The 26155-nt window shown below is 36.6% G+C and overlaps 1 pseudogene; it reads left to right on the top strand.

The window, feature by feature from the left end:
• Positions 1-243: 243 nt before the first annotated feature.
• Positions 244-24467, top strand: LOC134232770 (nuclear pore complex protein Nup205-like; annotated as a pseudogene).
• Positions 24468-26155: the final 1688 nt, after the last annotated feature.

Genomic DNA, 26155 nt, shown 5'->3' on the forward strand with positions numbered 1-26155 from the left:
TGACAGCACCACTCTTACGTCCAAGTCATTGATAGATTTACAAAACCTAAATGGATTTCAATGAATTATTTATGATTTTTTTCTTTAAATTTTTCATAAGTTACGTCTTCAGATCTGTTACTAAAAGAACTATACATATGTATTTGAAAAATGTCGGAAATGAAAACAAAAAAATGTCGGAAATGAAAAATAAAAAATGTCGGAAATGAAAAGTTGATAATTACCAAAAATTCCGGAAATGAAATGCAGCCAGATAAAGAGGTCAGTCATCGTTACAAAGTATAAATCACTAGCCCACTGTAGTAGGCTATAGTATGTATCCACACTGTAGAATTCATAAAAAATCCTTAATATCCACCTAGCTTAGCCGTGTTTTCAATCTCCTCTTCTTTGCTGAGTAATACTAAGAGTAACTTGGTAGCTGTAGTAATGAAGTTGATGCAAGTCTACTTGACTGACTAGGATTCGTTAACCCAAGTATTAACTCTTGGTTGACTTCACATGACCGATGTTTACATCAAATGTGGTTTTCAAGCAAACTCATATGCGTTTGAAGGGTAGCGAAAATTTTGGTGTTCATGTTTGCTCTGTACTATTTTTTTATCAATAAAGTGACACTTTGTCGCATTTTTTTATTCTTAGAAATTCAATCAGGCTCCAAGATCATAAACTGGGAATAAAATTTAGATTTTGAATCTTTTAATAATTATTTAACAAACATGCTTCATCATGTTTTGGGGGCAATAAAAAAGAAAAAAATGCCTCCCTCCCTCATCGTATTTCCTGCAAAAAAAGGCCTGAGAACCAAGTAATTAACTTTGCATAGACTAAACAATCTTACAAAATATTATTATATGTGAGAATTAAATTTGCGCGATCACACTGTCTTGCGTAATCACGTGAAAATAGAAAGTGATTTACAGTACTTATGTGAGCCCAAACAAATTGTTAATGCATTTGATCACTGTGAAAAAAGGTGCCAATTTTGCATGGCTATAACTTTATCTGAAATGAAAATATTCAGCATTTCAGAAAGGTTAATTATAATATTGATGAATGTAAAATATTTTGAAAAAAATATTCCTTGTGTGATAGTAGAAAGAAAATTTATCAAAACCTTTTAGAATTTGTGACAAAAATGTTCAGTGTTTAAAAGTCTGTTCAAGAAACTTTTTTCTGTATGATTGATAGGTGAAAGAGCCTCATACAAGAAGAGATGAGGCGGCGAGAATCGCGACATCCCAGAGTTCCCTAGAACCTCCCACGTCACCCAGTCATGGCTTCCAGTACCTACTGAGACTGGTACGCAACTCTTGCTAGTGTTTACTGCTTATATCAACATGATTAAGGTTTACTGACCCTCTGACAAGAGAGATAACTCCCACATCACCCAGTCACGTCTTCCAGTACCTACTGAGACTGGTACATAACTGCTGCTAGTGTTAACTGCTAATATTAATGTATCTAGGTTGGGTGGATTGGCTCGTAACTGTCCTTAGTGTTTACTGCTAAGCCTTATATCAATATAATTAAAGCTTATTTACCTTCTGACAAAAGAGTTAACTTTTGCTACAATGTATATTAATAATAGTTCCCTTTAGAAATAAGTTATGAGGCAATTTCTTTAAAATTTTGAAATTTAAACTCAAAATTGATTATATTCTTGACATTTCAATTTTATCTAACATTTCTTAATATGCAAAATCATCATGAAATCTATTATCTACCTGTATATTACTATAATATTAGTGATCTGTGCTGTGTTAAATCATTAAAATTTATTTTTGGTTGTAAAACATCTTTTGATTGGATGAAATATTAAGTTTATATTGTATAAGTTAAGTTGCCCATGTCGCAATGAGTTCCGCCAAAGATGTATAATAACTCAGCTTGAGGATACTTTAAAAGTATGCTCAATTTGAAGCCATTTTTGGAGGAAAATTTCTAACGTTTATTAAAGTGTAAAATGCCCCAAGTTATGTTACATTGTAAAATCATAAGTTAAAATAAACTTCTTTCCTCAAATATCATAAAATCTTAATATCAAGTCCTGCTTGTATTTTCAGATAGGAGATTTATACAGGACTGATCCCCTGGAACTGAGGCTGTCCGTAGAGTACTGGTGTCCCCAGGATAAATACGCACCCCATAAAAAATGTACAATGTCAGACCCCCACACAGACAGGTAAATATACTGTAGTATCATATCGTACACAGAGACAGGTAGATATAGTATCATATCATACACAGAGACAGGTATATATTATAGGGTTATTGAACTTATATCGGTAAATATTGGCACGAGTTGGCTGTTCAAATGCACGAGCTTGCGAGTGCATTTGAACAGCCAACGAGTGCCAATATTCACCGATATAAGTTCAATAACTCCTTTATTATATAGCTAAAACATTTCCACATAATTTATAATAGTTATTCCAATTAAAAACCCCTCAAATTAATGATTTTTTAGTATCGGTATTCAAATTAACGTCTGTCCTGTTAGCGTTCAATATCGCATCATTCCGATGATCTTACCGAGCGATATGATTTGCTTAATTAGGGTTTAATGGGTCTAATACGTACTGATTTTTAATAAATAATTTTATTTAGGTGTGAAAAATAAACACATCTTACCTAGATACCACTTCCTTCCTTTAATTTCGCTCTGAGAATTTGACCAGACGACTTTTTTTTTGTTTACAACGGGGCGTTCGATATTGAACGCTCGTATTCGGAATGTTTCGGGCATACTCATTTACGCAATACAAAGTTAGCGTTCAATAAAACGTCAAGATATTCAACGCTAAAATTCTCTAGATTTTTGGTAGTATTTTAATAGAGACTATTTATTAGCTATATAATAAAGTATCATATCGTACACAGAGACAGGTAGATATAGTATCATATCGTACACAGAGACAGGTAGATATAGTATCATATCATACACAGAGACAGGTAGATATAGTACAGTGGCTGGAACGTTATTGTTGACAAACCAATCGTGTACAATCGTTCGTGTATCGTTAGCGATCGTTCGTGTAACGTGAAAGATCGTTCGTGTATCAGACTCAATCGTGTGCGTTTTTTATCGTGCGAGATCGTGCGTTTAGAATCGTGTTAATTTCGTTTTGTAAGTTTTTATCGGAATGTTATATGTAAAATGAGCATTTCCCTTGTTTGTTTTTCTTAATTTATTAATTAAAATCCAAATAAAATGAAAAAGCGAAATCTACCTAATAGAATGCAGAACGAACTAATTATCGCCCGTAAACAAGCAATATAGTAAGTCGTACAATATTAAGTTCTCGTCAAATAGTGCGATCAATTTTGTGATAAACCGTACTTAGATCTTAATCGCCTGTATGAAAAATCTTATTTTAATTATTATTTGCTTCTTATTATGGTCAGCATAATCGTGAAATCAATTCATTGAAAATAAATATTTTTTTTACAAAGAAATAAACATTTCTCAATGCCTACATAACTAGTTAGTTGACAAATATACATGGACACGGCATGATTCTCGGAAGTTTTCATTATCTGTGTTTATCTCTTGAGCCTATTTGTAATTAATTAATTTTAAATTTCTGCAAATGAAAAAGTTGAATAATTGGCAAGTTTATCAGACATTGAATCAATGGAAACATAAGGATAAAATTTGTAATTATAATTAAAGTCATTCCATGCTGCCATTTTTGTTCAATCGTATCCCCCTGTCTGCATATCATGATATCCAATTCAATCAAATTATACGACCCACATACATGTACATTGTCTAATAGAACGAACAAAATCCGTTTTTTTTATCGGAGAATTACCTTAGAAATAATTATTTTTTATCTAAAATATTAAGTCTTGTATAATTATATTTAGTTACAGAAATATCATTTTCCGTTTTTTCTTCAACGTCTATGAAATAATATTGATAATTCTTTGAAATCTTAAATAAGTAATAAGCCGTATTTCGTTTCGAAAATATTGATTCCTAAATAATTTGTACTATTTTGAGTGAAGAATCGTGCGTTTGCGTTAACAATCGTGTAAGATCGTGTAACGTGTAGAATCGTGAACGTGAAAGATCGTTCGTGTAACAGATTTAATCGTGCGTTAATCGTGCGGAATCGTTCGTGTAACGTGATCTTTCGTGTAAGTTGTCAACAATAACGTTCCAGCCACTGTATCATATCATACACAGAGACAGGAGATATAGTATCATATCATACACAAAGACAGGTAGATATAGTATCATATCATACACAGAGACAGGTAGATATAGTATCATATCATACACAGAGACAGGAGATATAGTATCATATCGTACACAGAGACAGGTAGATATAGTATCATATCGTACACAAAGACAGGTAGATAAAGTGTCATATCATATTCAAAGACAGGTAGATATAGTATAATATCATACACAGAGACAGGTATATATAGTATCATATCATACACAGAGACAGGTAGATATAGTATCATATCGTACACAGAGACAGGTAGATATAGTATCATATCATACACAAAGACAGGTAGATATAGTATCATATCATACACAGAGACAGGTAGATATAGCATCATATCATACACAGAGACAGGTAGATATAGCAACATATTGTACTGTGCAATGTAATATAGAAAATACACAGGATAACTACACACCTCGTGAAACGATGTATAATGTTAGACCACTCATGGAGACAGGTAGATATAGAATAACATCTACAAAACAAAATATAGATGATGAGTATACATGATGAGTAAGGAATGAACATATGGTGTATGATTTATATTACAGATATCATTGTATAGACTTTATGATTTTACATTACAGGTGTGATTTTATATTACAGGTATCGCTGTAAAAGTTGTCTTCTAACGGGAGATCTCCTTCCCCCTCCCTCTACGTACCCTACATCCAGATGTTGATTGGTCTGTTTTACATTACAGGTGTCGCTGTATAAGTTTGTCTTCTAACGGGAGATCTCCTGCCCCCTCCCTCTACGTACCCTACATCCAGATGTTGATTGGTCTGTTTTACGTTACAGGTGTCGCTGTATAAGTTTGCCCATCTGGCGGGGGACCTCCTGCCCCCTCCCTCTACGTACCCTACATCCAGATGATGATTGGTCTGTTTTATATTACAGGTGTCACTGTATGAGTTTGTCCATCTGGCGGGGACCTCCTGCCCCCCTCCCTCTACGTACCCTACATCCAGATGTTGATTTGTCTGTTTTATATTACAGGTGTAGCTGTATAAGTTTGTCCGTCTGGCGGGGGATCTCCTGCCCCCCTCCCTCTACGTACCCTACATCCAGATGTTGATTGGTCTGTTTTACATTACAGGTGTCGCTGTATAAGTTTGTCCGTCTGGCGGGGGATCTCCTGCCCCCTCCCTCTACGTACCCTACATCCAGATGTTGATTGGTCTGTTTTATATTACAGGTGTCACTGTATAAGTTTGTCCGTCTGGCTGGGGATCTCCTGCCCCCTCCCTCTATGTACCCTACATCCAGATGTTGATTGGTCTGTTTTATATTACAGGTGTTGCTGTATAAGTTTGTCCGTCTGGCGGGGGACCTCCTGCCCCCCTTCCTCTACGTACCCTACATCCAGATGTTGATTGGTCTGTTTTATATTACAGGTGTCGCTGTATAAGTTTGTCCGTCTGGCGGGGGACCTCCTGCCCCCCTCCCTCTACGTACCCTACATCCAGATGTTGATTGGTCTGAGCAGTAACCCACAGTCTGCCCACTACTGCTTTGACCTTCTCAAGGTCAATGGAATGGGATCAGGTTAGAATTTCTGATAGCTTGATCTGCTTCAGTGAAATAGCATATCTAAAGAAGTTTTGTGGCACGCCGCAGATGTCTTTATGTACTGTTACTAGTGTTGTCACTAACAGTCTGTCCTGCAGTCACAGATGTAAAAAAGACAATTTATAAGTTTTAGAGTGTGATTGATTCCAGCAAGCACTGAGCTTTCTTAATTTACCGTATGAATCTTTTCCTTATACAACAGATGTTTTATACATCAAAACTCGGTTATAACGAAGTCGCTGGGACCCTTGAAATTACTTCGCTATATCCGTAATTCGTTATAACCGTATGAAAAATTCATCAAATTTATATAGCTGGGGATTGAAAATGACTTCGCTATATCCGTGAATTCGCAATATCCGTGTTCGTACTAAACGAGTTTTACTGTAATTCTTTAATACCTTGGATATGTCAAAGTAATTAAAAGTCCCTTTTCTTTTTTTCTTTCAGTATAATCACCACTGATATCTCAAAAAAGTTTTCTTGTGTACTATGCCAGTTTACGTTGGGAGGTTCCTAACTGTGCTGACATGACTCTCACATGTACCTTTGATGTCTGTTTTACCCTGTAGGTGGAGCTGGATGAGGTTGAGACCCGAGCGGAGGAATTTCCCATGACGCGAGCTTTCCTGTCCTTACTGGACTCCCTCACTGACCTTCCTGTCCCCCCAGGACTCGGGGCCACTCTCAGGGCCCCAGGATTTGAACCCTACCTAGAGTTTGTAAGAATGTTTGAGAAGTTTTACGCCAGCAGTTAAAAGAATCCATCAGAAAAGGTTGGATATAAGATTTTTTAAAATGTTTTTTTCAATCTTGTTGATAAATACATACACTGTACTACCATCAAGTAAAAAAACAATTACAGATGAAAATGAACAATACACAGACAAAAAAGGTAGAAAGAGATTGAAACAATTTTTTATTAGCTCTACTGGTCACAGACCAGAAGAGCTAATGCGATAGTATGGTGTCCGTCTAGCTGTCCGTCTGTCTGTAAACAATTTTTCAAAACGCTAATTCTCCTACAGTTTTGGTCTGATTTTAATATAACTTGGCAAACAAGTAGACTACACTTAGATACAAAAAATAGAGCATCGGTTTTTTATTTCGATGAACAGTGCATGTTGCCATTGTTACTAAAAATAGAAATGTCTTTTGTTATATCCTTTGTTATAAGTACAAACCAGTAGAGCTACAGTCTCTACAAAGACTTATGGTTTTAAAATTGTGTCTGTCATTTGCATTGATATTAATTGAAAATGTGGTCATTGTGTGATTTATTGCCAAAGGTAATTAAGTCAATGCAAGTGACTGTTTAAGAACCCCTTGTGTACAACTGCAGGATTGATTTCTTTCAAGTAAATGTAAAGCTTTATTTACAGTGGGAGGTGGCCAGTGACTGTCTGAGGATCCTATGTAAGCTCCTGCGGGAGTATGAGGTGGTGGGAAGTGACTTTGGGGAGGAGTTGGTCGGGGTACAGATGGGGGGCGGGGTGCCTGCTAACAAGTCCCCGGGGTACATCCTGATGCTTCACCTACTGAAGGACTCCCACTTCCTGTCCAAGGTGAGAGTCACTTATTTTCCTGCTTAAATGGATATCTTTATTGAGAATTTTTTTTTAAAATTGGGCTGGGAGATGGAGACATATGTGCTTTGTTTTGTTAAGAATTGAAGTTACATATTATTTTTTTAGGTGTTGAAAATACTGGATGACAGTGTCCGACAACTTGAAACATACAAGGCTATACCAGGTAAATAGTGATTAAAGAATTCGAAATTCAGGTGTCTTTAATTGTGTTGTAAAGTGTTAACTGGCTAATGTTAAATAGGTTGATTTGATCAGTTGGATGGACTAGATGATGTTATGTGAGGTAATTTGATTGGTTAATATTACTAGCCAATGCTAGGAGAGTAGGAGAGTTAATTTGATTGGTTGATTGTATTGACTGATGCTAAGAGAGTTAATTTGATTGGTTGATTGTATTGACTGATGCTAAGAGAGTTAATTTGATTGGTTGATTGTATTGACTGATGCTAAGAGAGTTAATTTGATTGGTTGATCTGTACAGGACAGGAGTCCCTGGAGTCTGCCAGTCTGCTGTGTTTACAGCTGATAGAGACCAGTCTGGAGAAGTCGGGGACGTTCCTGGACGCGTGTCGTGAGACGGGAGCCTCCGCCATGGTGTCAGCCATGGACCGTCTTCTCCTGAGTATTAATCCACGCAGCGGTAAAGCCGACCACCTCGTTGATGTCACAAAGTAGGTCTATAAAAGTAACAAAAATAATAAGCAAAATGTTTAATTTATTTGAATAATATGAAAGTTTTCTTGCTTTTAGTCATTCAAGTCTTATAAAAAATGGAAAGTGGTAAGAAACATTAATTTTTATCATCCTATAGTATGTGATCATGGTCACAATTGGTGTTTTATAATCTTGTAGGTTTATACAGTTCAGCATTCCTCTTCCTGAGCATGCTCAGTCAGCCATGAAGATCCCGTATCCAGTGTGTCACTTGGCTCCTGTCCAAGTGGCCCTCGTCAATCTGTTCACATCAAATCAGGTAACAGTATAATTTGATTAAGACACCAAGATGAACATTTTTTTAAAGCTATGAATTCTCCTTGAACTGAGAATTATTTCCAGTCTGGTTGACACTGAAAAAGATGCTACATAATACACTGTGTCTAGTTCCAGAATAAGATAAATGGGTACACTAGATTGTTATTAGGGTTCTTTAGAAATCTTATGCCATGTAATTCTTGGTTTACATCGTTGTATCACATAAAATTCCTTATTCCAGACTTCTCATCTGGAGCTGCTCCACGGATTTGTGGAGAGTCTGGAAGTGGAGGAACCAGAACAAATGGTGGAAAAGACAATCCACTTACCTGAGGAGGAGGGTATGTACTCAGTAGTGTGGAGAAAGAGAGAGAGAGAGAGAGAAAGAAAGAGAGAAAGAGAAAATCTGCTTACCAGAGGGAGACAGTATGTACTCAGTAGTGTGGAGAGAGAGAGAGAGAGAAAGAGAGAAAGAAAGAGAATCCACTTACCTGAGGAAGAGGGTAACTCTGGTCCCATAGAGAAGTGAAAGGGGTGAGAATGATCTGTCATATATGTCCAGAGGAATTAAGACAGTATCTAGGGACTCAGTACAGAAGTTATAAGTAAAAATTTTAGTGAAGAGAGAGTTAGCAAGGCTGCTGAGATCGCTAAAATTACATATCGCTAAAAATTTATAATTGCGTATTATTTGTAATAGGTTCTTTAATCAACATTTTTAAATCGCTAAAATTACATCTCGCTAAAAATAAAATATAAGTTTTTAAGAGCAAATCGCTAAAGGATCACTTCATTATAAACAGGGATCTGACCTATAGGAACGGGCATGCATGGTTTTCCTCTCTACAAAAAGCTTGTCAATTTTCATTCAGATTAATGACATTAGGCCGAATACATTTTTTAACAATTTGTTTTTCCTAAATCTTTATTTCAGTGAGTAGAGGTAGAAGAAACCCTTTCATTGATTTTCTGAGTTTATTATCTCCAAATGCATATTAATTGATATTTGTCTTTACTTCTCATTGTGCATAATGGTATTAAAAATTGTCTACTGTCTCTGAAATTCTATTTTTTGTGTCTAGTAGGCTATTTATCCATGGATATAATAATCATGCCATTAATGTGTGCAAATTATATAGGCCTAAATGAAATCCAAGGGAGCACAGTTACTGATATATGTAACCAAAATCAATTTGATTAAATTCTAAGGAATATATTCAACTGAAATGCGACGCAGCTCAATGCTGTCAAGAATATCTGTATCAAATTACACAGAGTGAGTTAGTGTGTCCTCAGAGAAAGTGTGCTTATACTGAGGTATGTTCCGCCTGACTGACAACTGTACATTTGTTTGTTACCATCTGACATCTCTTTAATTTTTCTTGTATCAAGAATGGGCATACATAAACGATAGATAATTGAAGGAAAATACACAAGTCTATTTAAAAAAATTTAGTTGTCTTTAAAAGGCGAAATTTAAAACTTTAAAAGTGTGGTGCCAGGTGGATTCGAACCCACAACTTTAATTAGAAGCAATTCACGTTGTAAAACCAACTCGTATATCATCTGAACTGGTCCGTGTATAAAAATGTCAGGTCGAAATTTGAAGCAGATTTTCAAAATCAGGTTTCCTTAATTTTTTGTAGGTTTTTTGGGAATTTCGACCCTAGGGCAGGGGTGCCCCTAAAAGAATCCTATCTTTAATCATTCCTTACATCATAACCTATCAAAATATCACAATTTTATTTAGGAGCAGGCCTGCCCTGAAGGACTTCTAGGCCAAAATTCATGCAAAAATCAATGCTTTAATGGATAAAATGGTGTTTCAGTCAATTTTGAAGGTTTATTGTAAAGTTGTAAATTATAATAAATTTTAGGTATAAAATACAAATTTGGAAAATTTAGACATATGTACGTTAGAAAACAACAAATAAAGCTTAATTATTTAATGTCACTTTTTCCGGGAAATTGTTCTCTCCTATAGGTCAATTCTTTTGTTAAAGCGAATACATCCTTTGTGTCTCGCTAAAATTTCCACATACAGTGAATCCCCCCCTCCCCTCCCTTTTTTTTAATTGCCAATACAAATTTGAAATAACATTATCTCATAAGCAGAACTGTATCTTTGTGAAAATCAAATCAAATTGTTTTCAGGAGTGATAGTGTGAAAAAGATGTAAACAGAAATATTCCTGCATATACACTGTACACATAGTTGATGCTAAAAGAATTTCTCTCTCAGATATTACTGTAAACATTAACGCAAATATAATGTTTTAAATTTCTGAGAAGTTCAAAGAATGCCATTAAAATGTAACTTTATTACTGATTAACTTTATTGTAACAGATGATTCCTGTGAGATCGGCCACGTCCGTAACTCCACCATTATAATGTCACTTTATTACTAATTATCTTTATTGTAACAGATGATTCCCATAGGATTGGCCACGTCCGTAACTCCACCATTATAATGTCACTTTTATGGAAGGGAATTACCGCCAAAAGTCTATGTATCTTGCTTTTATTCTTATTCTGCCTACTTCTTTATGCTTTGTTATTATTGTAATTATATGTCACTTTATTGTTTTCATATTTGTCTTTATTACATTTCACTTTGACTTTTATCCTTCTTCATTTTGCCCTTACTTCTATGTTGGTTTATTCTTGTAAATTCATTTTACTTTCTTTTAAATTGATACAGTTTCTTAAATGATGATATCTATTACGAACGTTCACCCAATCACGCAAACAGTGAAGCATATTCAATGAAGACGAATACAAGTTGTCCGAATTTAGTGCCGCATTATAACGCTAGGTGGCAGGGGTGTTCGCTAAGAGTGTTGGTAAAATTAGGTAAGCAAACCCGGGCCGGGGTTATTCGAGTTTTTTCAATTTTCTGCCTTTATACTTTATCAATCAAACTTAAATTTTTAAATGACTGATGTTTGTTATAAGTTTAGGTATGTACCCGATACATGCCATTCCCTCGGAAAAGTCTCTAGATGGTAAGATTTCCCCTGGAAGACTGACTATATAGTGATGCTTCCTTCGGAAGATTATACAGTGGGACTTCCCCCGGGGAAGTTTCAATATATAGCTAGTCTTCCGTGGGAAATCTCGCTATATATAGCAAATCGCCCCCATTCCTAGCAACCCCTTCCCCGAATAGTTTTTTAAATCGCAAAACAATGTTTATGAATACTAACGTTTACAGTTTTTGAAGAAAAGTTATCCGTTCTATATGAATAAATATTTAAATAATATCATTTTAATAGTGTTTTATAATTAAATCATTTTAACCATTTAGTTAAACATAGATAATCTTCACGAGTACATATGGATAATGACTTTTTTTTCTCTCTCTCTCCCCCCCCCCCCCTTGATGCAGTCGCTCGCGTGGGACTGTGGTTACAGCGTCTGCTCTATATTGAGTCACGAAGTACAGTAGTAAGGAGTCGAACAATTCGTCGTGGGTTCCAATCCCACTATAGGATGTGGAGTTCTGTCCTTCGGATGAGATCTAGACCGTATAATCCGAGGTCCCGTGTCGCAGTAGGTGCTGGCACGAAAAAAGATCCCTCACTGCTCAATGGCTATAAGTGCTGAGTATATAGACAAATTTGCAGCTCTCCACCGGCAAGAGATGGCTTCTCCATTTGAGTGAAAAATTCTCGAAAAGGAAATTATACAATGTACAATCACACCACCAAAGTCTCAATATATATACTGACTTCCGAGTGGACGACCTCCTATGGGGTAAGTTTCATCGGAAGAGGGGAGGGTGGCCACGAAAAATTTTCCTAAACATAACTTTTTACTACTGGAAAAGTTCAGCGAAAGGCTTGTTGCCCCCCCCCCCCCATCCCTTACACTTTTTGTTGCAGTACTACATGTGTAATAGTCAATTTATATATAATTAAAAGTCATGTACTTAGTGGCATATGAGTAAAATTTATTACTGAAAAAAGTTGACGATCCCCCCTCCCCCCCTTTCACCACCACCAAATAGAATTTTCGAATTTTAAGATTTGTTTTTAGCTCTCCTAGTTGATGACAAACACGGTGCCTACTAAAGATATTTGAAAAGTGCTATTTTAATATAAAATATTAACGCAGTTCTAAAAGAGAGACCGGGGTGTTTCTAGTATGTCTGGGTGCATGTAGTCTGGTTCCGACTTCGCCTTCCATGCACGGATCTAGAGGGAACTCCCTGGAACTTACAAGGTTACTAAAACAAGGGAAAAAAGTTAACAACCCCCCCCCCCCCGAAATAGAATTTTGACGTTTGAGCGAGTTTAGGTTTTTTTTCTTCTTTTCATGCTTGTCAAGAAAATTCTGGGATTGGATTTTTTGACTGGGTTGCCCCCCCCCCCCTTGGAAAAAATTTCTGGATCCGCGCCTGCCTACCCATAACGCTCCTCACTCCTTTGCAAAGCCCAGTCCCTAGAATCATGCGCATCAGCAGTTACTAATCTGTCGTGAAATAAAGTTCAGTTCAGTTGAAGGTTCTGAAAAACAACCCAATTTGTTAGGGTTAACTAGTATCAAAATATTTAACATTTTTATATCAATTATTTAAACTGAAATTCAAATATCCAACAAATAACTTTAGCAGATTTATATTTTTCAGGCGAGAGAACAGTGACGTAGCATCGTTTTTGAAAGTGGGGAGGGGGGTAACAAGAGAATAAATATTCAAGCTACCCGGCTGAAAACAACTTGACAAGCGCAAAATAAACCCCAGGAAAATGTCCAAACTTGAAAATACATAGGCGTCGGAACCGGGGAGGGAGGGGGGGCTTAGCCCCACTTCTTTCCAAAGATAGACTTAGTATAGACATTGAACATTCCTGCGTAGGTTTAGCCCCCCCCCCCCCCTTTCCATGGACACGATGCAGTAAAGGTTTAAAATTCGGAAAGTGGTGGAATTTGGAAAAAAAAAACTTTTTGCACTAGAGTTCGAACCTTCAAACCCCCCCCTCCTCACGAAATAGCATTTTTTTGTTTGGAAAATGGACATTGCACATCATTTCTTTTTTTTATTTTTTTTATTTTTTGCTTGTCAGGTTTTTTTTGAAGGTCTAAAAAAATCTTACATTACCCCCCCCCCCCAGCTTTCAATTAGCTTCCGACGCCAATGCAATCCTATTTCGGGGGCGGGGTGGGTTTTGAGTTAGATTCAACTTCTTCTATAGTATCAAATTTAATTTTTTCCTACTATAAGTACAACATTAACTTATTTGACCCTTACTCTTACAAAAAAATGGGTCGGCCTTTTAATGAACATATTCAGTATAGTATAAATTTATGTCTGAAAAAAAGAGGCCGTTATTCCGGTGTTCCCATAGAAAAGAATTATGGAGTTTACATCAATGTATCGGGTGATCGGATCCGGCCTTCAGAAGTTCGATTGATAAAGTATTAAGGCGTATTGAAGAATCTCAAATAACCCGACCCGGGTGTGCTTAGTACCTAATTTTACCAACACTCTTAGCGAACACCACACCACCTAGCGTTATAATGCGGCACTAAATTTTGACGGTTTGACAACTTCCATTCGTCTTCATTGAATATGCTTCATTGTAAGCGTGATTGATTTAACATTCGTAGTAGAGATAATGCTAATAATTTATTTAAGAAACTGTTTAAGTTTAAAAGAAAGTAGAATGAATTTACAAGAATAAAGCAACATAGAAGTAAAGACAAAATGAAGAAGGATAAAAGTCAAAGTGAAATGTAATAAAGACGAATATGAAAACAATAAAGTGACATAAAATTACAATAATTACAAAGCATAAAGAAGTAGGCAGAATAAGAATAAAAGCAAGATACATAGACTTTTGGCGGTAATTCCCTTCCATACACTTTAACACTGATTATCTTTATTGTAACAGATGATTCCCGTGAGATCGGCCACGTCCGTAACTCCACCATTATAATGTCACTTTATTACTAATTATCTTTATTGTAACAGATGATTCCCATAGGATTGGCCACGTCCGTAACTCCACCATTATAATGTCACTTTAACACTGATTATCTTTATTGTAACAGATGATTCCCGTGAGATCGGCCACGTCCGTAACTCCACCATTATAATGTCACTTTAACACTGATTATCTTTATTGTAACAGATGATTCCCATAGGATTGGCCACGTCCGTAACTCCACCATTATAATGTCACTTTAACACTGATTAGCTTTATTGTTACAGATGATTCCCGTGAGATTGGCCACGTCTGTAACTCCACCATTATAATGTCACTTTAATACTGATTAGCTTTATTGTTACAGATGATTCCCGTAAGATCGGCCACGTCTGTAACTCTACCATTATAATGTCACTCTAATAATGATTAGCTTTATTGTAACAGATGATTCCCGTAAGATCGGCCACGTCCGTAACTCCACCATTATAATGTCACTTTAACACTGATTAGCTTTATTGTAACAGATGATTCCCGTGAGATTGGCCACGTCCGTAACTCCACCAGACAGTACCTACTTCAGGTCTTACTGAGATCTCTAGACCAACCCTCACCAAACTTGGCACACCTGCTGCTGGGCTTTGACATTAGGAAGTCTGTTTGCAGGACTCTGCTGCAGGATCTAGGTGAGCTGAAAAAAGAAGTTTTGTCTAAATTTTACTTCAAGATGCAAATGATTCTAAGATCTACCATTGAAAATTCTGCACAGTTACAAATTAAATTTGAATTTCTAAAACCAGGTATCCTGGGGTCCCCTAAGACCTGTCTACATGCTGTGCTGTCCCTGTTAGAGAGGGGGGTGGGGACACACTCCGGCCCCACCTGCCTGAGGGACACTCCACGACTGTCTGAGCTGGCCTATACAAACTCATCTATCTATTGGCTGCCAACAAGGAGACGTCGACGCCCACTTTACGATATTTACGTACAACCAGGGACTTCCTATACAGACAGCTCCAGCATCTTCCTTTCACTCAGCAGTTTTATTGTGAGTTCAAATTTAATTAAGAATTTTTGTATTTTGTGAAGAAAATGTTTTTTTATAGAGAAATTAGTCCAAATCTATTTATTATTTAATATGTGATTGTCTTTTTAGAATGCCCTGTAATGATTTCTCAGTCATGGTTGCTGAAGCTGATTGCCATTGAACTGCGACTGACTGCACTGAACCGTCAAAGGTCACACACACTGAGGTTAATGAAAGCCCTGCTGGATGATGGGTCAGAAGGTCAAACAGGTAAGGTAAGTTCAAAAGTCACACAAGCTGAGGTTAATGAATGTCTTGATCCATGTGTATTCAGGGGGTTAAAATGGTAAAGTCAAGTTTAATAACAGCCTTACAAAAAATCAAAATGATCTGATTTGCTAAAGAAAGTAATAAATGTGATTCTCACAGTGTTACAGCCATCATTAGGTGACAAAGCTGACCTGACGTATGACAGATATACAGAGCAGAGTCTACAGACATCTAATCTGTCTCAGACAGAAAGGCCATTCAGAAGTAAGCGAAGAACAGCATTAAAAATCTTTTAACTCACTATAGACTCTTTAATTTGTTCAAGTTCATATATAAACTGTGTCACACTTCATTTTCCTTTTCAAGGCCGCCAAGTGCGCAGGAAGTTGCTAGGTCACTTCTAAACGAAGTTGACTTTTCACAACGTTACCCTCCTACAATGAAGTTGGAGTTTTTTGAATTGTCGATGATTGAACAAGCCATTAAAAGTGTAGAAACTCTGACTGAACAGGACAATCTGTATTGTGATGTCAAACGACTTCACTGCTTACTGATGAACGAACTGAACAACTACCAGCCTGAGGGCAATATCATGGTGACTCAGAGACCTCGAGTTTTAGAGGTGAGATCGATATCCCAATTATTAAGCATTTAAGATCCTTCCTTACTTAATCCTGTTCGTGTCAGTTGATGTAAAGCTAGCTACACAGTCTCTCTTCCAAGCCCAATCTTATGCCATTGATTTCACTCTTCTCTATGATGACTGTCTCTTTCATGTTGTCTTAATTTCTTTGATCTGCCCCAAGGCATCTTCGCTAGGCAAGGGTTTCTGATAGGCTACTCTCCTCATATTCACTTTGTACACGGCGTTGATAGAAGTTGGGATTTTTTTCCTCTAGTTCTGAATGGGATTCTATTGACCCGATCGACCTTTCAGCAATTGTTTTTGTAAATGACGATATTTGCATTTGGGATACTTCTTGACTCTCGGAAATGAAAAACAGGTACATGTAAATAACGATCGATCCGTAAGATAACATACAATTGTATGAATTGCTATGATGTCATCCAATATTTTCAGTCTAAATATGTGATAAAGAATCTATATTGAAGCTTCTGATTTGTAATATAAATAAATATAACTCAATCATTGCTTCTTAATTATTCTTGAAAAAAAAACTTTGATTTAATTTTTTTAACATGCATGTTATTTCTGCCGATGACGCAGTCAGAGTGTGCCTACCTGATTGATTTGAGATCACGTGACGTTTACTTCACCGGGTTCATGAGGAGAGTAGCGTATCAGAAACCCCTGGCTTTAGAAGATATCAACATTTCAATAAAACACAAAAGTTTTAAAGAATTTCAGGAAGTGGAGAATATTCTGCATCATGTGGTGCTACGTAACAGAATCCGACAGGAACTGTCCACCAAACAGCAGGCTCTGGAGGCATGGCGTCAGGTGACCGAGGTTCTGTTGACCGCGTGTCCTTAGGACCTACTGACTGCCGAGGACAGACAGACTGTACTGTTTGAGCTGCTACAGGACCTACAGAGAAAGGTAAAACAACATCTGTGTGTCTTGTTTACCATCCAACCCTGAAGTATGTGGTATTAATGTACAAGAACATGAGATCCAACTAATGCCAGGTATTGGCCAAATTTCATCTGTATACTTAAGGTTAAAGTGTAAATCTTGCAAAAAGATGAATGAAAAATGATACTGACACATTTTCTTTCTAATCACAATATTCATGTACAAATGTACTTGACAATTGCTTTCATTTCGGGAAAGGGAGGGGAAATTTTAATTTTTGAGAGAAAAAAGGTTGTAGTATTGCATCGCTTGATAGTACATTTAATACGAATCCATCCATTATTTTTAGGTGACAGAAGATGATGCCTTGAAAGAGTTAACTGCCCCCGTAGCTGGGATCATTCTGACTCTGATGACAAATCTACGTCAGTGTTTCTGTCAGGATTCTGTCTCTGACGACGAAACCCCACACTTCCTCACCATGCTGGACTCCACAGCAGGTCAAGGTCAAACAGGATCATGGGGTCAAGTGTCAGGGTCACGAACCCAATTTGCTTCCTCCCTTCAACTGGTGCTCAGAGGAGTGATAGATCACATTCTGCTTTCAAGTAAGAATATATTGAAATATATGAATAGTACATTTACATACTTTTTCCCTGAAAAGAATTTTTTTCAAGTGCGTCTTCATAAATATCAATTTCTAATTCTGTTTAGGTGGTGGCCAGCAGAGAGTAAGAGCCAACTTATATGGGGCCTTGCTATATTATCTACAAATCGCTCAGAAACCCAAGTCACTGACTCACACAGATACAGGTATGTCTAAGTAGATGTCACCTGTGTCTTATTTAAGAATATAATTCAAGTAAGATGTCAACACCTGAATGTCAACAAAACACAGATTTTCCTCTTACTTTGTGGCATACATGGATCAACGTAAAATTTATGTATTTAGAATACATGCTCTTCAAGTGTTAATGTTATATGAAATAAAAACATAAACTACCATGACAAAGGCTGATAATGATGTTTCCTTTTTCTGACAGAGGTAGGAGGTGATGGTATTGGGAAGAGGATTTTGGCCGACGCCCACTCTGAGTAGAAACAGCTGAGCTAGCAGGGAAAATGTGGCTTTATAGTCCCATTCTGTCATGTTGTACAACTTTATGGACATGGTGTGTCGTGACGCGTGTGATGGACATGATATAGGAAGGGTTAGGAGGGAATATTTCTTGATATCCTTGTGTATTTTTAGTTCCACTGATTTCATTTTGAACAGGTTCCAGCAGCGCATGACCTATATTAATATTGTCTATTGTAGATGATGGGTCTATCTGTTATATTTGTCTGTTGGCTTTATCAGTCCTATTTTTCTGTTGTAGATGCTGGCTCTATCAGTACTGGACACCATTCTGTTTATGGACAAGTTCCAGCAGTGGATGACCTTTCTGTCCTCTAAAGGTTACCTCCAACACCTGGTGGACAGCCTTCTCCATGACGACCAGCCACTACAGACCCTTGTGTCCCCCACCCCCCAACTCAGAGTGCTGTACATCTATCTGTCCAAACTTGTAGGTCTTCCATTACTATCTTATTCTACCCCCACATTTGTCATCGATCATGCTTCTAACGAAACATTAATCTGTAACTCATTCAAAAATTTCGATTTCCATTGATTTCAATATTGATATGAAATTTAAGGGCTCTGACATATATGAATACAGTGACTGTGTATTACAGACAGAATCAGCTGTGGGCGCCCACACCTTGTTACAGTGTGGAGTCATGCAGAGACTGGCTGGATTTGTCTTCTTTGACCTTCGACCTGACTTTGACAGATGGATGTGTCAGCTTAAAGGTCTGAAGAATCTTTACAGAAATCAAACATGTCCCAGTGGTGGTTTAGAGGTTAGCAGATAGGCGGTGATTAAATTAGAGTGTCTCTAATCATTACTTTAGTAAATGTACTCAATATATGTATATATATGTCTTGATTGTTGACAACTCTTTAAATTAAATTAATCAAAACTTAATTTCCACGGTAATTTTGTACATGTAGTAGTAGTACATGTATAGAGTTTAACAGTTTACAATGTATAATGAATTAAGAAAATCGTTTTTTTATCGGTTACCATTGCATGAGCGTACATGTAATTAGTCTACATGTTGATTGTTGACCTTATGATGATTTCTACAGAGATGAAGCCGGTGTAGATACAGAGGAGGACTTCCTGCCCAGCCCCATGGCCCGCTTTCGTCAACTTCTCTTTGCAGCCCTCAAGTTCTGTCTGGCCATGCTGACCTCACTGGGCATAGAAAACCAGGACAATGGCAATCAGGTGCATGAATATTCTCTCCAGCTTTAGATCCAATGTTTAATGCAAAGTCCCTTGGACGGTTGGACCCATAACAGTATTTAGAATTAGTTGTGTAGAAAGTCTTTACATCAAGTAGAATTTATCACTGTTTTGACTTGTGGGTATCAGTGTTGTTTGTTTTGAATATATTTTATTGTTTAAACAAAAGGATTGGATTTAAATTAACAAGTTCTTTCAACTTGAGTTCCTCTCCTTATCAGTGCTATTTCCGTATATTAAGTAGAATTTTAAGTAGAATCGCTAAAATTACCTCTGGCTTTAAATAAATAAATTACCATTTTTTAAGGAGAAATCACTAAATTTGAGTATCACTAAAATTTCCACTTATACAGTATTAGGCAATTGACATGTTCTTGAAGGCATATATATAATTTCATAGGTACATGTAACTCAAAGATAGATTAGAATAGAGTAACTGATACATATACATTTAAAAAAATATATTGTCATGGAAATGTAATTTTATGGGTAAGGGTGACCAACGAAATCCACAAACAACAGACCCCACATACATTTTACAGAATTGTTCTCCATTCCTTGCCGTTATATAGGTGATGCAGTTTATCTTATCTCACGGAGAAGTTTTCCACGGAATTTTACGAGACAGACAGCCCAGTTTAAATCTCCCAGCTTTATGTGAACTTGCTCTAACTACAGCAGTACTGACAAGGGCTAACTCCAGAGGTTTATGCCTTTATGGAAGTAGATTTTTTCATTGTGACATTTTTTCTTTTCAATTTTATAGTATTGTTTTTCAAAAGTTTAGTTATTAAATTTTCAAAGTATATATGTATCTTCATTTCTAATGTTGTACAAAAACGGCATTCCAGATGCAGAATTTGATGACCTTGACCCAGCTGGAATAGAGTTGAAAGGTCAAAAGGTCAGAATTGAGAGACAAATTAATATAAAAACTTTGATGCCAAAACTGTATATCTGAGAGAGTCAACGCACAAAAAAATTTAACGTCCAGGGGCTCTTGCGGGAAGGCACTAAAATTAGTAGTGCGCCAAATAGTGGTATTTTTAGAAGCATTTAATGTGACCATTTGTAAATGTTACTGTCATATCAACATCAGGTAAAACAACAAATTTAAGGACTTTTTCTTGTCAGATTTTTTTTCAATTTATAGTTGATAAACCTTTCAGAGCTGTCAAAAAAAATTTGAAGTTGTAAATCTTTCAGTTTAAATTTATGTGTGTAAGGGGCCAAAAATTATGTTGAATAATTTATCTTTTGTCAAAGCAGATAAAACAATTTTATAAACATATATTGACCTGGGCATTAATTTTGATATCGTTGAAACTTTTTAAACTTTTTAGCTTTCAAATTTTACACACAAAAAAGCCCATATTATTTTTAAAAAAAATACTGAATCTGTTATCTGTTATCGCACAAAAAAATTTAACGTCCATCGGGGCTCTTAACGTTCAAAGGCATAAAATTAGTAGTGCGCCGGTTAAATAATCTCTTTATTCTTTCTCAGAAGCATTTAATTAAAATATTGTAAATGTTAAGTAATATCAGCATCAGGAAAACATATTGTAACTTTTTGTAATCACAAGATTTTTTTTTGTTGTTTTCAAGTAAGTATATCAACATCTCAGTTTTATTGACGTCAAGTTTATTCTGGCCGAGTCTGGATGAAGCCCTTTTAGAGAAAATTTGATGGTAAGTTAATTATAGCACACATGTTGCATTACCGTTGTGTTACCCGTTGGCACGTGTGTTCTCTAAGGCTCAGGGTAATCGAACGGATTGTTAACTGCGTCTAAACCAATCAGATTTTAGTATTTAACATGAAAGTATAATAAAAGAAATTATTGCAGGTCAGTATGATAAATCATGTGACCCTCAAGGTCAATTTCAGGAATTATTGCAGGTCAATGTAATGAATTATTGACATGTTCCATTTTTTTTCTGTTACAATGTGTTCTTGTTGAAATTTCTTGTTAAAACTTTCAATTAAAGCAAAGAAATAGTCAGTCTTTTAGGATCGAGTTTGCTATCATTTAACTGTGTGATAAGATAGATATTGCTATTTTTTGCAGTTAATACGATGATTTAGACACCTTAGGAGTACAATATTCACTGAGCCCAAATATTGTATTTTGAAGAGCTAAATCATCGTATTGACTTTAAAAACAGCAATAATTGTATATTATTAAATAAAAGGGTGAAGGTCTTTATTTTTAAACATTTCTTGTTTTAAATGTACTTGTTACATATTTGTTTACAGACACTTCATACCTGAGTAGCAGTACAGTCCAGGCCCCCACGCAGTCTAGGGGTGGTGGTGTATCAACTCCGTCAGTGTGTCAAGTCCACTTCATGTCTGTGTACGAGAGTCACAAACAACATCTACGTAAGCTACAGTTTTTCTGGCTGTCTATTCCGACACAAAATTTGTCTCCCAGTGCATGTCGGATTAGACAGGACCTCAAACAGGTCACAAAAATAATAATAAAATCAAAACATAACGTACTACAAAGGATATGAAATCAGAGTAGGTTGTAACTTTTAGTCATTTAGAATATATGTCTTTTTAATATGTATTTTTATTTTTATATTATAATGTTTTTAATCTGTTTATTTAGTTTTCTGGAGTAGAAGAGAAGCTCACCTCTCATCAGAGACAGAAACTCTCTAAAACCCGTCTCACCAAAACCGTGCCTTACAAAGAAGAACAACTGCAGAACTTTGCGTGTATCCTTTATGAATGAAGCAAAATATTAGAATTTGTGCAATGTTAACTTTTTTGTTTGAAGTTGAAGCTAGCTTTTAAAAAAAGTTTTGGCAAGTTCTTTGCATTTTTAAACATGATGAAAGGTACACTGTAGAGGCATTGAAAAGCAAGAACAAACATGATTTGAAGTAATCTCCCTTTACTATGCTGCAGACATCTCGAAGAAATGTCTTTTTATGTTGTGGTGCCACCTGGAGTATTATTTTATTCACTGCGTTCCTGTCAATCAGCAGACATCTATGTACCAGAGTCAGACTCGCAGACACATTCAACTCAGGAGACTTCAAGGTTATAGTCAGGATCTTTGTATCTCAGGTCTTTTTATGTGGTACAAACTAATTTTTAGCTCACCTGAGCTCAAGTGAGCTTTTCTGATCACCCGTTGTCTGTCCGTCCGTCTGTCCAGCTGTCTGTCTGTCTGTCCGTCCGTCTGTAAACTTTTCATATTTTCAACTTCTTCTCAAGAACCACTGGGCCAATTTTAACCAAACTTTGTACAAAGCATCCTTGGGTGATGGGAAATTTAAATTGTTAAAATCAAGGGCCAAGTCTCTTTCCAAGGGGAGATAATCAAGAAAATACAAAAATAGGGTGGGGTCATTAAAAAATCTTCTTCTCAAGAACCACTGGGCCAGAAAAACTGAAACTTACACATGTATGTGGAAGCATCCTGGGGTAGTGTAGATTTAAAATTGTTAAAATCATGACCCCCTGGGGGTGGGGCGGGGCCACAATAGGAAATCAAAGTTTTACTTAGAAATATATAGGTAAAAACTTTAAAAATCTTTTTCTCAAGAACCATTTGAACAGAAAAGCTGAAATTTATGTGGAAGCATTCGTATGTAGTGTAGATTCTTAATTGTACAAATCATGACCCCTTGGGGTAGGGTGGGGGCACAATAGGGAAACCAAGTTTTACATAGAAATATATAGGAAAAAATATTTTTCTCAAGAACCATTTGGCCAGAAAAGCTGAAACTTATGTGGGAGCATTCTGGGGTAGTGTAGATTCTAAATTGTAAAAATCATGACCCCAGGGGGTAAGGCGGGGCCACAATATGGAAACAAAGTTTTACGTAGAAATATATAGGAAAAACTTTAAAAATCTTCTTCTCAAGAACCATTTGGCCAGAAAAGCTGAAACTTATGTGGAAGCATTCTGGGTTAGTGTAGATTCTAAATTATAAAAATCATGACCCCAGGGGGTAGGATGGGGCCACAATAGGGAATCCAAGTTTTACATAGAAATATATAGGAAAAATCTTTAAAATCTTCTTCTCAAGAACCACTGAGCCAGAAAAGCTGAAACTTATGTGGAAGCATTCTGGGTTAGTGTAGATTCTAAATTATAAAAATCATGACCCCAGGGGGTAGGATGGGGCCACAATAGGGAATCCAAGTTTTACATAGAAATATATAGGAAAAATCTTTAAAATCTTCTTCTCAAGAACCACTGAGCCAGAAAAGCTGAAACTTATGTGGAAGCACTCTGGGGTAAGTATAGATTCCAAATTTTCCAAATTATGACCCCTGTGGATAGGGCGAGGCCACAGTAGGGAATCTAAGTTTTACATTGAAATATATATTGAAAAATCTTTGAAAATCTTCTTTAGAACCATTGGTGCAGAAAATCTGAAACTTATATGAATCTTGGGGTAGTGTAGATTCTAAATTGTCCAAATCATAACCCCTGGGGATAGGGCTTGGTCACAAATGGTATTATGAAGGGGGAATCTGTTAAAGAACAGCATGGCTAAAGTTTCTCAGGTGAGCGATGTGGCCCATGGGCCTCTTGTTATTTAATTGTATTGTATGCATGAATATTTTTACCTCTAATTTTATTTCATACCTTCTGAGAATAAAAAATAGGGCGAATTTAAAAAAAACAGACATGACGGAATCTAGGTGAATTTAAAAATTGTTTTGAAAGTTTAAGTATGCAAATATGAAACCGAATGAAAATAATGTTGCATACAATATTTTTTATCTCAGTGTGTAATGTACTTCTAGGTTGTGATTGCTGATTAGTTAATTAATGTTTACAGATTTGATTGGGATTTCCCACTCATCATTCCAGATAGTGATTTCTGATTAGTTAATCTTTAATTTTTCACAGATCTGACAGGAATTTCTTACTCATCACTGGAAGAATCAGATGCCAACTCTTTATCAGACATTGACAGACAGCTTATGATGGGAGTGACCTGATACACGACTCACTCCTCAAAAAGATACAAAAGATTGACCAGGTAGTGAAAGGACAGATATTCCAAATATAGGGAGAAGCCATGAGAAAAAAAATGTACAAAAAAATGAAAGAAAAAAATTAGTCCATACCTCTCCCACAGTCAACATTTTAAAACAAGAGGCCCAGGGGCCACATCGCTCACCTGAGCACATCAGGCTTGAATTTACACCCCCCCCCCCTCCAGGCGTTCATCATTTGAACAAACTAGAATCTACACTACCTGAGGATGATTCCATATAAATATCACTAATCATAGCTTTGAAGTACTTGAAAAGAAGATTCTAAAAGGTTTCCCTATATATCCCATGCAAAACATGGGTCGGCCATTTTGGCCCCACCCTTGCCCCGGGGGTCATGATTTGAACAAACTTGAATCTACACTACCCGAGGATGATTCCACATGAGTTTCATCTTTCCTGGCCCAGTGGTTCTATGGAAGAAGATTTTTAAAGATTTTTCTTATATGGTCCTATGTAAAACTTGGGTCGGCCATTTTGGCCCTACCCTTGCCCCGGGGGTCATGATTTGAATAAACTTGAATCTACACTACCTGAGGATGATTCCACATGAGTTTCATCTTTCCTGGCCCAGTGGTTCTTGAGAAGAAGAATTTTTAAGATTTTTCTTATATATTCCTATGTAAAACTTGGGTCGGCCATTTTAGCCCCACCCTTGCCCCTGGGGTCATGATTTGAACAAACTTGAATCTACACTACCTGAGGATGATTCCACATGAGTTTCATCTTTCCTGGCCCAGTGGTTCTTCAGAAGAAGATTTTTAAAGATTTTTCCTATATATTCCTATGTAAAACTTGGGTCGGCCATTTTGGCCCCACCCTTGCCCCGGGGGTCATGATTTGAACAAACTTGAATTTACACTACCTGAGGATGATTCCACATGAGTTTCATCTTTCCTGGCCCAGCGGTTCTGGAGAAGAAGATTTTTTAAAAATGCCATTAATTTTTAACAAATTCATGATTATCTACCCTTGGAAAAGGGCATGGCCCTTCATTTGAACAAACTTGAATCCCCTTCACCCAAGGATACTTTGTGCCAAGTTTGGTTGAAATTGGCCCAGTGGTTCTTGAGAAGACGATTAAAATGTGAAAAGTTTACGACAACAACGACGACTACAACAACTACAACGACGACGACAGACAACGGACAAATTTCGATCAGAAAAGCTCACTTGAGCCTTCGGCTCAGGTGAGCTAAAAATGGTTTAACCAACCACCACCGTAGTTCACCTTTCACTCACATCCAAGTGTTACAGCCAAACCTTAAATTTCCCCTGGCCCATCTTAAGATTTAGTTCAAATACCCCCTTCCCAATCTCTACCTTAAAGTGGTTCATCTATCCTTCCATGGTCCACATTTAACTCTCTCCCACAGCCATAATTAAAAAGGGTTTCGTCCATCCCTTGCCTCCAGCCTGCCTTAAAATTGGTTCAATGTTTTGTGAGATTAAATGATAAATGGGAATTCGCCTTTCTTGTGGAACATTGGAATTAGCATATTTTATTCCATAATAGGGTACGACTTGATCCAGATGGCATTATATAACACTGAATACTTGAAAATGAGAAATACAGTGTACTTTAATTGAGCTATGCTTAATTTATAACCTAACTATAAAAAATTTCTTTG

This window comes from Saccostrea cucullata, unplaced genomic scaffold (genome assembly GCF_032062105.1).
Source record: "Saccostrea cucullata isolate Sc308-1 unplaced genomic scaffold, CSIRO_AGI_Scuc_v1 ctg4194, whole genome shotgun sequence".
In the NCBI taxonomy this organism is placed as follows: domain Eukaryota; kingdom Metazoa; phylum Mollusca; class Bivalvia; order Ostreida; family Ostreidae; genus Saccostrea; species Saccostrea cuccullata.